Source organism: Triticum aestivum, chromosome 3D (assembly GCF_018294505.1).
Source record: "Triticum aestivum cultivar Chinese Spring chromosome 3D, IWGSC CS RefSeq v2.1, whole genome shotgun sequence".
Classification (NCBI taxonomy): Eukaryota; Viridiplantae; Streptophyta; class Magnoliopsida; order Poales; family Poaceae; genus Triticum; species Triticum aestivum.
Window position 1 is genome coordinate 340,999,339 of NC_057802.1, and position 14,537 is coordinate 341,013,875.

General features: G+C 38.4%; 1 long non-coding RNA gene across 1 annotated transcript; it reads right to left on the bottom strand.

The window, feature by feature from the left end:
- Positions 1-10,824: 10,824 nt before the first annotated feature.
- LOC123078761 (uncharacterized) lies at positions 10,825-14,247 on the bottom strand. The gene is made up of 5 exons (XR_006437632.1): positions 13,661-14,247; positions 13,493-13,543; positions 13,149-13,392; positions 11,937-13,031; positions 10,825-11,119 (listed from the first exon to the last, which is right to left on the bottom strand). It is a non-coding gene; the product is annotated as an uncharacterized lncRNA (long non-coding RNA).
- Positions 14,248-14,537: the final 290 nt, after the last annotated feature.

Consider the following 14,537-nt stretch of genomic DNA (forward strand, 5'->3'; position numbering starts at 1 on the left):
TGCTTGTTTTGATGATTCTATGGTTTCCTTTGAAGAACTTTTGCCATAGAAAAGTTCGAATACAGTAGATATAATGCAAAAACAAAATATGAATGGGTTTGCAACAATACTTAAAGTAGTGATTTGCTTTCTTATACTAACGAATCTCACAAAGGTTTTGTTGAGTTCTGGGTGAGTGAAATTTTCAAGTGTTGGGTGAGATCGCGATGGATGAAGGAATAAGGATTAGCAAAAGGCTAAGCTTGGGGATGTCCGAGGCACCCCAAGATAACATTCAAGAAGTACGAATCAACTAAGCTTGGGGATGCCCCCGAGTGGCATCCCCTCTTTCTTCTAACAACCATCGGTATTTTACTTGGAGCTATATTTTTATTCGTCACATATAATGAGTTTTGCTTGGAACGTCTTGTATGATATGCGTCTTCGCTTGTTTTACTTAAGTCATGAATCCTTGCTGGACACACCTATTTGAGAGAGCCAAAATTATGCTATGACTTGTTAGAATTGCTCTCTATGCTTCACTTTAAATCTTTTTGAGCTATAGAATTGCTCTAGTGCTTCACTTATATCTTTTTGAGCATGGTGTGCCTTGTTATTTTTGAAGAAATGCTCTCATGCTTCACTTAGATTTATTTGAGAGTTAGTAATTTTTTTAAGAAATTCTCTCTTGCTTCACTTAAATTATTCTGAGAGAAAGAATTATGATGCTCATGTTCTTCACTTATATTTGTTTTAGCTTATTAAAAGCAACATATGAAATTAGTCCAAAGTGATAGATATCCAAGGAGGATATAATAAAAACTTTCATGAAGATCATTGTACAAAATAAACTTGATTCCTTGTAATAGTTTTGAGATATGATGATAGTGATATGTGAGTCATGTTGATGAGTAATTATGCTTTAGTAAGAATATTGGTGTTAAGGTTTGTGATTCCCTATGCAATCATGAAAGTCAATAGTTATGCGATGAAATTATATCCTACTTGTGGTGCATTATTCGGTGTTAGTTATGATTAATGCTCGCTTATGAGATTTTTCGTTTCTTGGTTGGATGCTTCTCAATCTTTTGCTAGCCTTCATTTGCACTAAGTATGATCACTACTTGTGCATCCAAAATCCTTTAAACCAGTTTTTGCCACATGAGTCCACTATACCTACCTATATGCGGTATTCTTTTGCCGTTCTAAGCAAATTTGTATGCGCCATCTCTTATTTTCAAAATAAATTTCCCTTTTGTGTGCTCGTACCGCTCATGAAACGGTAGGGGGTGGCTGATATATTTCCATGCTAGGTATGTTATTCTCAAGATGAGTGTCTATTCACTTGTCATTGCATGAGAGTACGACAAAGGTATTAGGAATGCCCGAAATGAAAAATGAATTTACTTTATGTTGTCAAATAATAAATTCCTTGGAAAGTGTTGGTATGGAAGGCACCCGTGGATACGGTTAGCTATAGAAAGTGAAAGTATAGTGGAAAAAGGAAAAAACTTTATTTTCTGTTTGGGAACCGCCTATGATATATCTAGCATGGTAAGTATTGGAAACTACTCGATCGTTTTCGTTGACAGGAAAAGCATGCCACCCAAAATGTTTTATCTCTATCTTTTTCGCTTTGAGCTCTGGCACCTCTACAAATCCCTACTTCCCTCTGCGAAGGGCCTTTCTACTTACTTTAGGCAATTTTTATTTCAGTCTCCATCTTCTCTTATAAAGCACCAACTAAGGGGCACTATGATCGTACTTGAGCATTGGGTGTAGCTAATATGCGAGTTTGTTTCATGAATGGATCAATGATTGAGCATAATAGGCTAGGGATAACTTGCTTTAGTGTTGATATTTTGAAAGACACGGTTGCTTGTTGATATGCTTGAGTATTAAAGTCCTTATGTCAAAACTATACTATTGCTTTGAACCATATAAAAGTCCAAATGTCCATGTTACAAAGAAAAGAATATGTGATGAACATTTTAGGCTTCATTCCACATCAAAAATTCTGTTTTTATCATTTACCTACTCGAGGACGAGAAGGAATTAAGCTTGGGGATGCTGATACGTCTCCAATGTATCTGTAATTTTTTATTGTTCCATGTTGTTATATTATCATTCCTGGATGTTTTACAATCATTTTTTGGGACTAACCTACTGACATAGTGCCAAGTGCCAGTTGCTGTTTTCTGCTTGTTTTTTACATCGCAGGAAATCAATATCAAACAGAGTCCAAATGCAGTGAAACTTTTTGTGCATTTTTTGGGATCAGAAGACACCAAATGGGCCAGAGAAGCACCTGGGGGGTGCCCCGAGGGGGGCACAACCCACAGGGCGCGCCCAAGTGGGTTGTGCCCACCTCGGTGGCCTCCTACACCGCCTCTTTTCTCCATAAATACCCCAATATTCGAGAAACCCTAGGGGAGTCGATGAAACACAATTCCAGCTGCCGCAAGTTGCAGAAACCACAGATCCAATCTAGACACCATCACAGAGTGGTTCATCATCCTCATTGGTGCCTCTCCAAAGATGCGTGAGTAGTTCATTGTAGACCTACGGGTCCGTAGTTAGTAGCTAGATGGCTTCCTCTCTCTCTCTTGATTCACAATATAATGGTCTCTTGGAGATCTATTTGATGTAACTCCTTTTGCGGTGTGTTTGTTGGGATCCGATGAACTTTGAGTTTATGATCAGATCTATGTTTTTATCCATGAAAGTTATTTGAGTTATTTGATCTCTTATATGCATGATTACTTATAGCCTCGTATTTCTTCTTTGAATCTTTGGTTTAGTTAGGCCGACTAGATCGATCTTTCTTGCCATGGGAATAGGTGCTTTGTGATGGGTTCGATCTTACGGTGCTTGATCCCGGCGACAGAAGGGGAACCGACATGTATGTATCGTTGCCATTAAGGATAACAAGATGGGCTCTATTTCTACATAAATAGATCTTGTCTACATCACGTCATCGTTCTAGTTGCATTACTCCGTTTCTCCATGGACTTAATACACTAGATGAATGCTGGATAGCGGTCGATGTGTGGAGTAATAGTAGTAGATGTAGGCAGGAGTTGGTCTACTAATGATCATTGCCTGGATATCGTCATGATTATTTGAAGTTCTAGCAATTGTCCAACAGTAATTTGTTTACCCACCGTATGCTATTTTTCTCGAGAGAAGCCACTAGTGAAATCTACGGCCCCCGGGTCTCTTCTTTATTATATTTGCCTTCGTGGTCTATTTCTATTTGCTTTATTTTCAGATATATTAATCCAAAAACCCAAAATTACGTCGCTGAATTTTATTTTCTTTTATTTGCATCTATCAATCTACTACAATTTTATCCCGTCAACTTGACAATTTCTGGCACCGTTACCCGAAAGGGATTGACAACCCCTTTAACACGTCAGGTTGCAAGTATTTGTTCTTTGTGTGCAGGTACCGTTTACGTAGTGTTGTGTGGTTCTCCTACTGGTTCAATAACCTTGGTCTCATCACTGAGGGAAATACCTACCGTAGTTGTGCTGCATCATCCCTTCCTCTTTGGGGAAATACCGACGTAGTTCAAGCCGCATCAGTGGGATGCCTACCGGGGCATCCCCAAGCTTAGATGCTTGATACTCCTTGAAATATTAACTTGGGATGCCTTGGGAATCCCCAAGCTTGAGCTTTTGTGTCTCCTTAATTCCTTTTATATCACAGTTTCCCTAAATCTTAAAAAACTTCATCCACACAAAACTCAACAAGAACTCGTGAGATAAGTTAGTATAAATTAATGCAATAACCTCATTATTCTATGCCGTATAAAATCACTAAAATTATTATTTAACATTGCATACTAAATGCCTCTGCATATTTAATACTTCTATCCTCAAATAGAATCATTAAACAAGCAAACATATGCAAACAATGCAAACATAACATCAATCTGCCAAAACAGTAGAGTCTGTAAAGAATGGAAGAATATCAATACTTATTTAACTCCAAAAATTCTGAAAAATTACCACACTGTAGAAAATTTATCATGGCACATTGTGTAAACATTTCAAGATTTATCACATTCTGACTTTCTAGAAGAATTCAGACAATTATAGCAAACTTTCTGTTTTTAAACAGCAACATGTAGACTTGTAAAATAAGCATGGTAAAGGCTATACTTGACATTTTTATTGAAATAAAAGATACAAAACATTATTATAAATAACAGCAAGCAATCCTAACAAATTAAAATGATGCTCCAAGAAAAACTCATATCACGTGACGAATGAAAATATATCTCCAAATGAGGTTACCGATAATGTTGGAGACGAAAGAGGGGATGCCTTCCGGGGCATCCCCAAGCTTAGTTGTCTGGATCTTCCTTGAATATTACCTTGGGGTACCTTCGGCATCCCCAAGCTTAGGTTCTTGCCACTCCTTATTCTCCTCATATCGATATCTCACCCAAAACTTGAAAACTTCAATCACACAAAAATTTAACGGAACTTCGTGAGATAGATTAGTATGATAAAGAGCAAACCATTCACTTTGGTACTGTCAAAGACAAGATTCATAATTGTTTCCACACAATGCCTACTGTAGCATATCATTTCTACAATTTATATTGATCAATATAAGCCATAGAAACTAGATAACAAGCAAACTATGCATTGAAAACAGAATCTGTCAAAAACAGTACAGTCTGTAGTAATCTGTACTCCAACCATACTTCTGTAACTCCAAAAATTCCGAAAAGTTAGGAAAACATAGGTAATTTGTAAAAGATTCAGATCAAAAGCATATTCAGTGAATTTTTAAAATTCCTGGACTGAGTGCAAAAGTTTCTGTTTTTGCACAGAATCAAGTCAACTATCATCCACACTATCCCAAAGGCTTTACTTGGCACTTTATTGAAACAAAAGTTATAAAACATGATTACTATAGTAGCCTAATCATGTGAACACACAAAAATAGTAGGGGTAAATGTTGGATTGTCTCCGAACAAGCGGTTTTGTTTAATGCCTTTTTGCTAGGCATGAAGATTTCCATGATGCTCGGAAAAAAGTAAAGAATCTATTATATAATTAAAACGGAAGTTAAATAAGCCATCACGTTCATCCACATAAATTGAAATTATCTAATCCGCTAAATTGTAATTTTAACGGCCTTGATTTAAAATAAACGCGTAAACGAACATAAGTTGTTTTGTCACGTGTACGTGCATAGAACGGACCAACACATCCATGTTCCATCACATAAAGTGCATAGGACAGATCGACCCACACAAGAGTTACATTGTAGTTAGTTGTACAAGTAGTACAACACGTCATGCCAACTAGTAAAGATAGTAGTCAAACCTAATTATATAAGAAAACTAAACAAATAAGGACATCCACCTGACCTTACGTGATGAAAGTTCCAAGACAAGAACGAATATGTACATGATTTCCACACGGTCTCGGCCACGTCAACCTAGCCACCTCAACCCAGATAAACAAGTACAGTCGGCCGAACAAGCACATACCAAACAATTGGAAATCGACAACCACCACGTCTTGAAACACGCCACATGGAACACATGACTCGCCGTCCACACAACTTGAAGTCGACGCACGACGAGAAGTCACCTCCAACCGCTTCACTTGACGTCCGACGAAGTCACGCCAAAGCTCGCCGACAACCGACAAATCCACACCCAGCTGCTCCAATCGACGTCGGAAGAAGTGACAACAAAGCACTTCTAGTCTGAATCATCAGACTTGGTAATTGTTATTTAAAAAACTTTTTTTCTGGATAGGATCTTCATAAATGCTATATACATTGATAAATTGTTTCATATTAATTTTGAAGACATAAAACTATGGCATACAAAAAGTTGAGGGACTTAAATACAACGGGGCAGAACTGGAACATTCAAGTGAAAGTAATGAGGATTTGGGATTCAGTTAATCCTACGACCGATGAGCTTATTAGCCTAGATATGATACTCATGGATGAGCAGGTGTGTTTTCCAATATAGTCAATTGGATATTTTTTCAGATTAAGCAACAGTTACTAACCATAATTGATTGTCTTTTACAGGGTGAAACAAATGATGCTACTATCTGGAAGAATCTAATAGACACTTTTAGATCAAAGATCAATGAGAGGTCTATTTATGGATTCAACAATTTTAAGGTTGTCGAATCCACAAAATATAGGCCAGTGAGCAATGAAATTAAAATATTTTTTGCATACAATACAACGGTAAAGGAGATAAAAGGATATTCAGAAGTTTTTCCAGACTATTGCTTCAAGTTTGCTACCATGGAGACACTCGAAGAAAGGGCGGAAAAAGATACACAATGCTCGGGTATGTTGATAGTTGTAATTACAGCTTCCAAATAATTGATATTTCTAATTTTTATATTACTAATTTTTAATCTTCAAATATATACTCCCTTCGTTCCTTTATATAAGGTGTATTTGTTTTTTGATAAAATTCCAGAATGTAAGGTGCATTTCTTCTAATTCCTCCTAATTCCCTTGTTAGCCCTTCAGAAAAAAGGAAAGTATCTTTCTCCTGATTGTCTGTATCTCACCTTATAGCAAAAGAAGGAAAGTATCTCTCTGTCGATTGCATGCATCTCCTTACTTTCCTGGACTAATTGATTTACTTACCACTAATAAACAAATTTGCCAAGGGTAATTTAGTACTAATATGTCTATAATTTTGTGTCTTGGTCACCGTGCCAAAAATAATACACCTTATATAACGGAATGGAGGGAGTAGATGTCATTGGACTTCTAACAAAAATGAAGCCCGTGGAGACAAGAATAAAAAAAGAGCCCACAACCTTCATATATCCGCGAGATTGAAATACTAATGCCAGAGTAAGTGCATGATACGTCTCCATCGTATCTACTTTTCAAAACTCTTTTGCCCTTGTTTTGGACTCTAATTTGCATTATTTGGATGGAACTAACCCGGCCTGACGCTGTATTCAGCAGAATTGCCTTGGTGTTATTTTTGTGCAGAAATAAAAGTTCTCGGATTGACCTGAAAATTTACAGAGAATATTTTTGGAATATATATAAATAAACTAGCGAAAGAATCAACCAGAGAGGGTCCACCCATTGGCCACAAGCCAGGGGGTGTGCCCCCCTGGGGCGCGCCATGGTGGCTTGTGGCCCCCCTGGACCTCCTCTGACCCTAACTCAAATGCTATATATTCACATCCGCAGAGAAAAAAATCTGGGAGAAGGATTCATCATGTTTTACGATACGGAGCCGCTGCCGCCTCATGTTCTTCATCGGGAGGGCTGATCTGGAGTCTGTTCGGGGCTCCGAAGAGGGGGATTCGTCGTCGTCATCATCACCAACCTTCCTCCATCACCAATTTCATGATGCTCACCGCCGTGCGTGAGTAATTCCATCGTAGGCTTGCTGTACGGTGATGGGTTTGATGAGATTTATCATATAATCGAGTTAGTTTTGTTAGGGTTTGATCCCTAGTATCCACTATGTTTTGAGATTGATGTTGCTATGACTTTGCTATGCTTAATGCTTGTCACTAGGGCCCGCGTGCCATGATTTCAGATTTGAACCTATTATGTTTTCATGAATATATTTGTATTCTTGATCCGATCTTGCAAGTTGTAGACACCTATTACGAGTTATATATGATCCGCATACCCAAAGGTGACAATAATTGGGATTCTTTCCGATGATTGCCATAGTTTGAGGAGTTCATGTATTCACTAAGTTCTAATGCTTTGTTCCGGTTCTCTATTAAAAGGAGGCCTTAATATCCCTTAGTTTCCATTAGGACCCCGTTGCCATGGGAAGGTAGGACAAAAGACGTCATGCAAGTTCTTTTCCATAAGCACGTATGACTACATACGGAATGCATGCCTACATTATATTGATGAATTGGAGCTAGTTCTGTGTCACTCTAGGTTATAAATGCTACATGATGAATATCATCCAACACAATTATCATTGCCGATCCATTGCCTACGAGCTTTTCACATATTGATCTTCGCTAAGTTACTTTGCCATTTTCACTGTTACAATTGCTACAAAACTGCTACTATTACTTTTGCCACTGTTACCATTACTTCCATATTACTTTGCTACTAAATACTTTACTGCAGATATTAAATCTTTCATGTGTGGTTGAACTGACAACTCAGCTTCTAATACTTGAGAATATTCTTTGACTCCCTTTGTGTCGAATCAATAAATTTGGGTTAAATACTCTACCCTAAAAAACTATTGCGACCCCCTATACTTGTGGGTTATCAGTGCATATGCATGTGCATGTCTGAAACTTTTCTAAGCCTACCCCATGTGGTTAGCACTAACCTCTCGGATTAAATTATTTACGGGTGATAAAATCAGAATCACGTTATGGGGAAAGTTTGCTTATTTTTTGGCTGACGATGTAATCGACAACCAAACTGTCATTATTATTACATCAATGATGGTGCAGAGATTCAATGGTGAGTCCATAAATCTTAGATGCCATTCTTATCATTTACAATTTCTAATTGGTTGATTAAATAGGTTTGTGCCTAAAGTCAACCAGTGCCACAAGAATATATATAGATCTGGATATACCAGAATAACAAGAACTTCTTAAAAGGAAAGAAACACTGGCAATTAAAAAATTCCCACTCATGAATAGTGACTCATGTTGATTCAAGATTGTACATATTATTATTTATTTTATATATGTGCAGGGAGTCAACACAAGTAATCTTACCCAAAATGAGGAGTATAGATAGAAGTAATCAAGGAACACTAGAAGAACAAATGTTTTACAGGAGGAGAACATTGCAAGAACTTTCTAAAATGATGCATGGAAACCAGCAAGACCAGGCAATTCATCCAATTTTCAATAAATGATATCATCAATTTTTGTGATAACGAGTTAAGACATGCATTGACAATTCATTTAATATTAGTAACAACTAGTCGTCAACCCGTGCATCTGCACGGGCTAGTAATAATATAATCATAAACTAACTCCAAATTTTTATCACACATGAATGCAATTGAAGAAATTTAAATAATACACTTTGAGCATTGCCATGATATTAACATTTATCTAATGCTCATCAAATTGTATGCACTTCCTAAATGCTTCTGAATCAAATCGGTATTCATCTGGAAAAAATCAAATCAGTATTGGATTTTTTCAAATTTGGTCATGCTCTCAGCTCATTTGAGAAGTTTTTTTTTGCGAAATGAGAAGAGTTTGATTAACACCAAAGTAAAGCAACATATGTTGTGTAGTAGTGAGGAGAAAATATGCTCCTTAATAATTGAGTGTTTTGCATGGCCTGACCACCAAAGGGCAAAGAAACATACATTGGCAAATATACATTTCTTTCTTCATCAAGATTGCAACCCCACAAAAGGGGATCATGAGCAATGCATCAGGCTTTGTCGTCTACTAAGTAAATACAGGTGCTACCGATTATGAAGCAATAAATGGGAATAAGTAATTGTTGATTCCTTCACAATGCCATCAAAAGCAAGGCCCTCTACGACTCGCCTCCATCTCCAGGGCAAGGTCGCCCTCTGGCTTAGCTGCTCTGCCACGTCAACCATGTGAATAGTGATGTTGTTGCGAGCATGGATTTTAATAACCATCCGAACTCCCCATCGCGAGGAAGAGAGTACACCAGGCACAAAATATAGTTGGAGAAATTCGTATTTGAATCAATAGCCCAGTATAATATACTGATGCATGAAGCACTTACTCATTGTCATAAATATCAAATGATATATAATCCACACATTGAAGGCCGAAACAGATATAGTTTACAATTGAGCCACCCTTTGATAACACATTCAAACTATCGTTTATTCTCCATGTACATAGATCAGTAATTTAGAGGTCAAGCACAGTTGATGAAATGACATCTATCCGCGTACAGATATATGATGTTAATTATATGTTTGCAGAAGTTCTCAAGGTAGAAACACCAGCCTTTTAAAGTTCTGTAACTGCATCCAATATCTAGTACTTTGATCCTCTATTTATTTGATTAGATTAGATTGATGTTGCTAATTGTTGTACCACAAATCGGTGAGAGAAAAAAATAGTACTTCAGTGGAAGATGTACAGACCGAGAACATCTATCATAACTCATAAGAGATATTAGATTGATATTACCTGCAGGCCAATCTAGCACAATGAATTTTCTTGTTTGCATGAATGCAACCTCACCAAGAAAATCCTAGTTGCACTGAATTTATACATTCAGTCGAGAAAGAAATGTGCATACGAGAACAGATATACATAAGTAGGTGACGCCAAAAAAATTAGACGCTTCTTTCCATGCTTAGTTGTGTTCTGTAATTAATTACTAAACCAATAGTTCATTTTTCAGTTTTGAAACATCGCACTTTCTTAACTAAAAAAAATCGATCAATTGAAATTGAGCAATATAAATAAATGTACGTCTCTTTTTGATAGCTTATCACTGCAATTTATCCGTAATTTATTTCTCTTTGTAGAGAACAGAGTGGAAATTACAGTAAGTAAAATTACAGTAACTAAACCTTAACTTGCATTTCTGTAGCATTTTGATTAAGATCAAAACAAAACATCGTCAAATGTTTCGTAATAGAAAAAAACAAACATACACTTTTTTAACTCAACATGTGCACTTCGTTAATATGTCATGAGTCCTTACGCTTGAGGCACATTAACCCGATGCACTGTGTATGGACATGCACGGTCGAACGCATATAATCTTAGCTCAGATCTGAGAGGAGGTTACTGTGTGATATTTCACCAGTTTATACATTTTCCCTATTTCCTCAACAGCCATGGATGTATTAAGATTATCAGAGAATCAACATTCAACTAATGGCCAGTATAATACAATGTAGGCTGAATTACTAATGATCAGTATAATACAATGTAGGAAACATGGAATCCTAGCAATAGCTTGATCAGAGCAGTAAACAACAGAGATTGGCCCCAATAGCAGTGTTAACATGAAAATAGGAAAATTCGAGAGAGCAAAAGCTGGGTGGTAGGACCATCAGGAGTGGCTGCAAGTCACCGTGACACCAGTCTCTAGTCTTCCGTCACAAGCATACAACTCCAGCCAGAGCAGTTTTCAACCACGCTTCCTATCATTAGCAGAATATCTGTAAAAGAAAACTTTCTTAATAACTGTACATCAATACCAGAAATACACATTGACTGTGACCGATTAGAAAACGTAGAGCAGACTCCCTTCGCCAATTCATCTTGAAATTAAGATATTAATACACAAAGATTGTCAATTTTGTAGTACCAATCACATGATACAATCGTACAATTACGGGTCCTTGTAAGTTATAGAAATAGATGATAATGCGGCAAGATCGGCTAGCTCTCAGCATCATTAATCAATGCTATTTTGTCCATACACTATAGCTAAGATGATTTGCCCGTTCCTATCTCTATGTCACTACAGTTTAACTGTTGTCTGTTATGACATCCACCATGTTACCTGGTGTTATCGAGTCGAAACAAAATGTTATTTGGCATGGAAATAAGAATTTTCCGAGCATCATTCTCGTAACAGATATACCATGACGCAAAAGAGACTCTAGAAAGGAGAACTAAACAATATCATTTATGTACTATAAGAATTCAATTATTCGTGTTTGAAGGATGACATCCAGGTGGATGACTATCCATAAAAATGTATTGTTATCAGCAACCATCATTCCTAACCCTATTATTGCTTAATAGATCTCACCTATTTCCATCCAAAAAAGCAAAGATCGTTCCGATGCTATTTACTTCTTATAATTTCTTGTACTACAGGTATGTCACCCTTTACAGATTTATACAACTCTTCGTGTATACTATATTTTTTTGCACAGCAAGAAATCATGAGTATCACTCTCACACGTCCTAAGGCATCTCATATGTCAACCAATTATACAAATAAAAAAAGTGAGACTTGATTGATACCTCAAGTTTGCTCCATGAAACGTTATTTTCAATCTTCAAAAACGAATGTGCATCCTTTCATGTTCGACCTACAATTTTTCACCTGATTGAACTCACCACCCGTTGAATTTTCTAAATTTGGTCCTCAGTACTATTAAAAAGGTGAAAAGTTGCAAATTGTCATTTAAATCCAAAATAACCTTCTGAAGCTTAAGAAAAAGGTAATCAGAACATAGTCTAGTGAAATGCCTTTGTAAAAATAGCTTGGAAGTACTATGAATCGTAATATTTAGTGTGCTTATTCGCATTGGCATACAGTGTATGTTCATTCAGCTAGCTGATGAATGATTTTTCCATAGTAGAATTAATTGTAAAAAGCTTCACACATGTAAAATTAATGCTTCATGCAGTTTTATATTCTGTGAATCCTGTGCAGTCCATGACCATAACTGAAACTGAAAGCCCAAAAACTTTCTAGGTAGCTCATAATAATACTAATGTATACTGGCTAGAAACTGAATCATGTTGAATGCTAAGTCATCAATACGGAATTATGTGTAGGTAAGAACAGAATATCTTGGATTGTTTTCTCTACCAGATCAGACGTCACAAATTTGTTGAGTATGTAAAAAATAGTAGAATGGATACCCTGACGGAATTATGTGTAGGTAAGAACAGAATATCTCGGACTGTTTTCTCTACCAGATCAGACGTCACAAATTTGTTGAGTATGTAAAAAAATAGTAGAATGGATATCCTGAAGTAGTTGTTATCAACCATTGTATATATAAGCTGCCCATGAATCATGATTGCCTAGTGCATACCATATATGTGACAGGGACCATTTTTCTGTTGTAATAGAAATTGATGGAAGATCTGTGGAATAGCAATGGAGAGATACTATTAGAGATATATTATGGACTGCACTTGGCACAAATTTGGCTTGCAAAATTGCAGAAATAGCACTAACATTTTGGACAGGGTACTATTAGAGATATATTCTATGGGTAAATTTATGTAGTGCAAAAAATTCAGGATAGATACTTCCCTCTCAGTTTTTTTTACCTCAAACTTGGCAGCCTGGTTCAGCAAATTTGGCTCGGCAGCCTCGTGTCTCTGTACACATTACATCAAACATGAAAGGATCAAGATTGGAGCTGGGCAGGGGAAATAAAGGGACCCTTTGCATTGGCTAATGTTGTACTGGAACGAGTAATTTTGGATCACTGCCACCTGCTGAAGCTCCTCTGATGTCTCGGCCGCCATCCATGCATGCGTGCTGCTCGAGGCAGGGCGCGCTCCAGGCCTGCAGCCGTTTCGCAAGCCGGTGGCTCTGCACGCACCACATAGGAGCCGACACATGCACGACTCCATCGTTCCTGCCGCCCTCGACGGTGAGAGGCGCGTGGTTGCAAGGCATACGGTGCTGGATCTTTCAGCGGGCGGCCAAGCTAGGATCTGGCATCGACGGCGAGCACTAACATTTTGGACAGGGTACTATTAGAGATATATTCTATGGGTAAATTTATGTAGTGCAGAAAATTCAGGATAGATACTTCCCTCTCAATTTTTTTTACCTCAAACTTGGCAGCCTGGTTCAGCAAATTTGGCTCGGCAGCCCCGTTTCTCTATACACATTACATTAAACATGAAAGGATCAAGATTGGAGCTGGGCAGGGGAAATAAAGGGACCCTTTGCATTGGCTAACGTTGTACTGGAAGGAGTAATTTTGGATCACTGCCACCTGCTGAAGCTCCTCTGATGTCTCGGCCGCCATCCATGCATGCGTGCTGCTCGAGGCAGGGCGCGCTCCAGGCCTGCAGCCATTCCGCAAGCCAGTGGCTCTGCACGCACCACATAGGAGCCGACACATGCACGACTCCATCGTTCCTGCCGCCCTCGACAGTGAGAGGCGCGTGGTTGCAAGGCATACGGTGCTGGTCGTTCAGCGGGCAGCCAAGCTAGGATCTGGCATCGACGGCTATCAGCGCGACCGATTCAAGGTGAGGACATACGGCAGGAGAGCGGGCGATGGCGGAGGGCGTGGATCCAGTTGGGGCGGCTTTGTTCCGCGCGCCGGCGGCGTCTCGATGTCCCTGTGGAGGTGAGGCAGAGAGAGGTGAGAGAGGAGCAGGGAAGGACGGCAAAAAGGCAAGGCCGGAGGACGGTTGCTGCTCGCTGGTGAGCTCGCCGGCACGCGACGGATGCTCTGGCGGCGCACCGGACGCGGAGGAGTCGATGTGGCGGCAGGTTCGCGACCTCTGGCGGCGCGGCTGCTCGGGGCTAAAGAAAAGGCACCATGTTTTTTTTCTTTGTTTTTTTATATGGAAGGAGACATGTATGACCCTATGAGTAGGTAGAGCAGAGTTTCTTTGTCGTGAATAAAGAGATAAAGTTTGCTAATCGTGTTTTAGGTGGACTGCTTTAGAGCGTTTTTTTCGTGAATGAAAGAGATAAAGATTGCTAATCATTTTTTAATGGAATCGTTTGCTTTGGAGCGTTTTTTCTCACAACAAAAGCAAAATTTTAATCGAATCTACACCGTAATAATCTGGACCCATCAGATTAATGGCTCATAAATTCTAATTAACGTAGGAATTTTTAGGGAGTCTATAATTAGT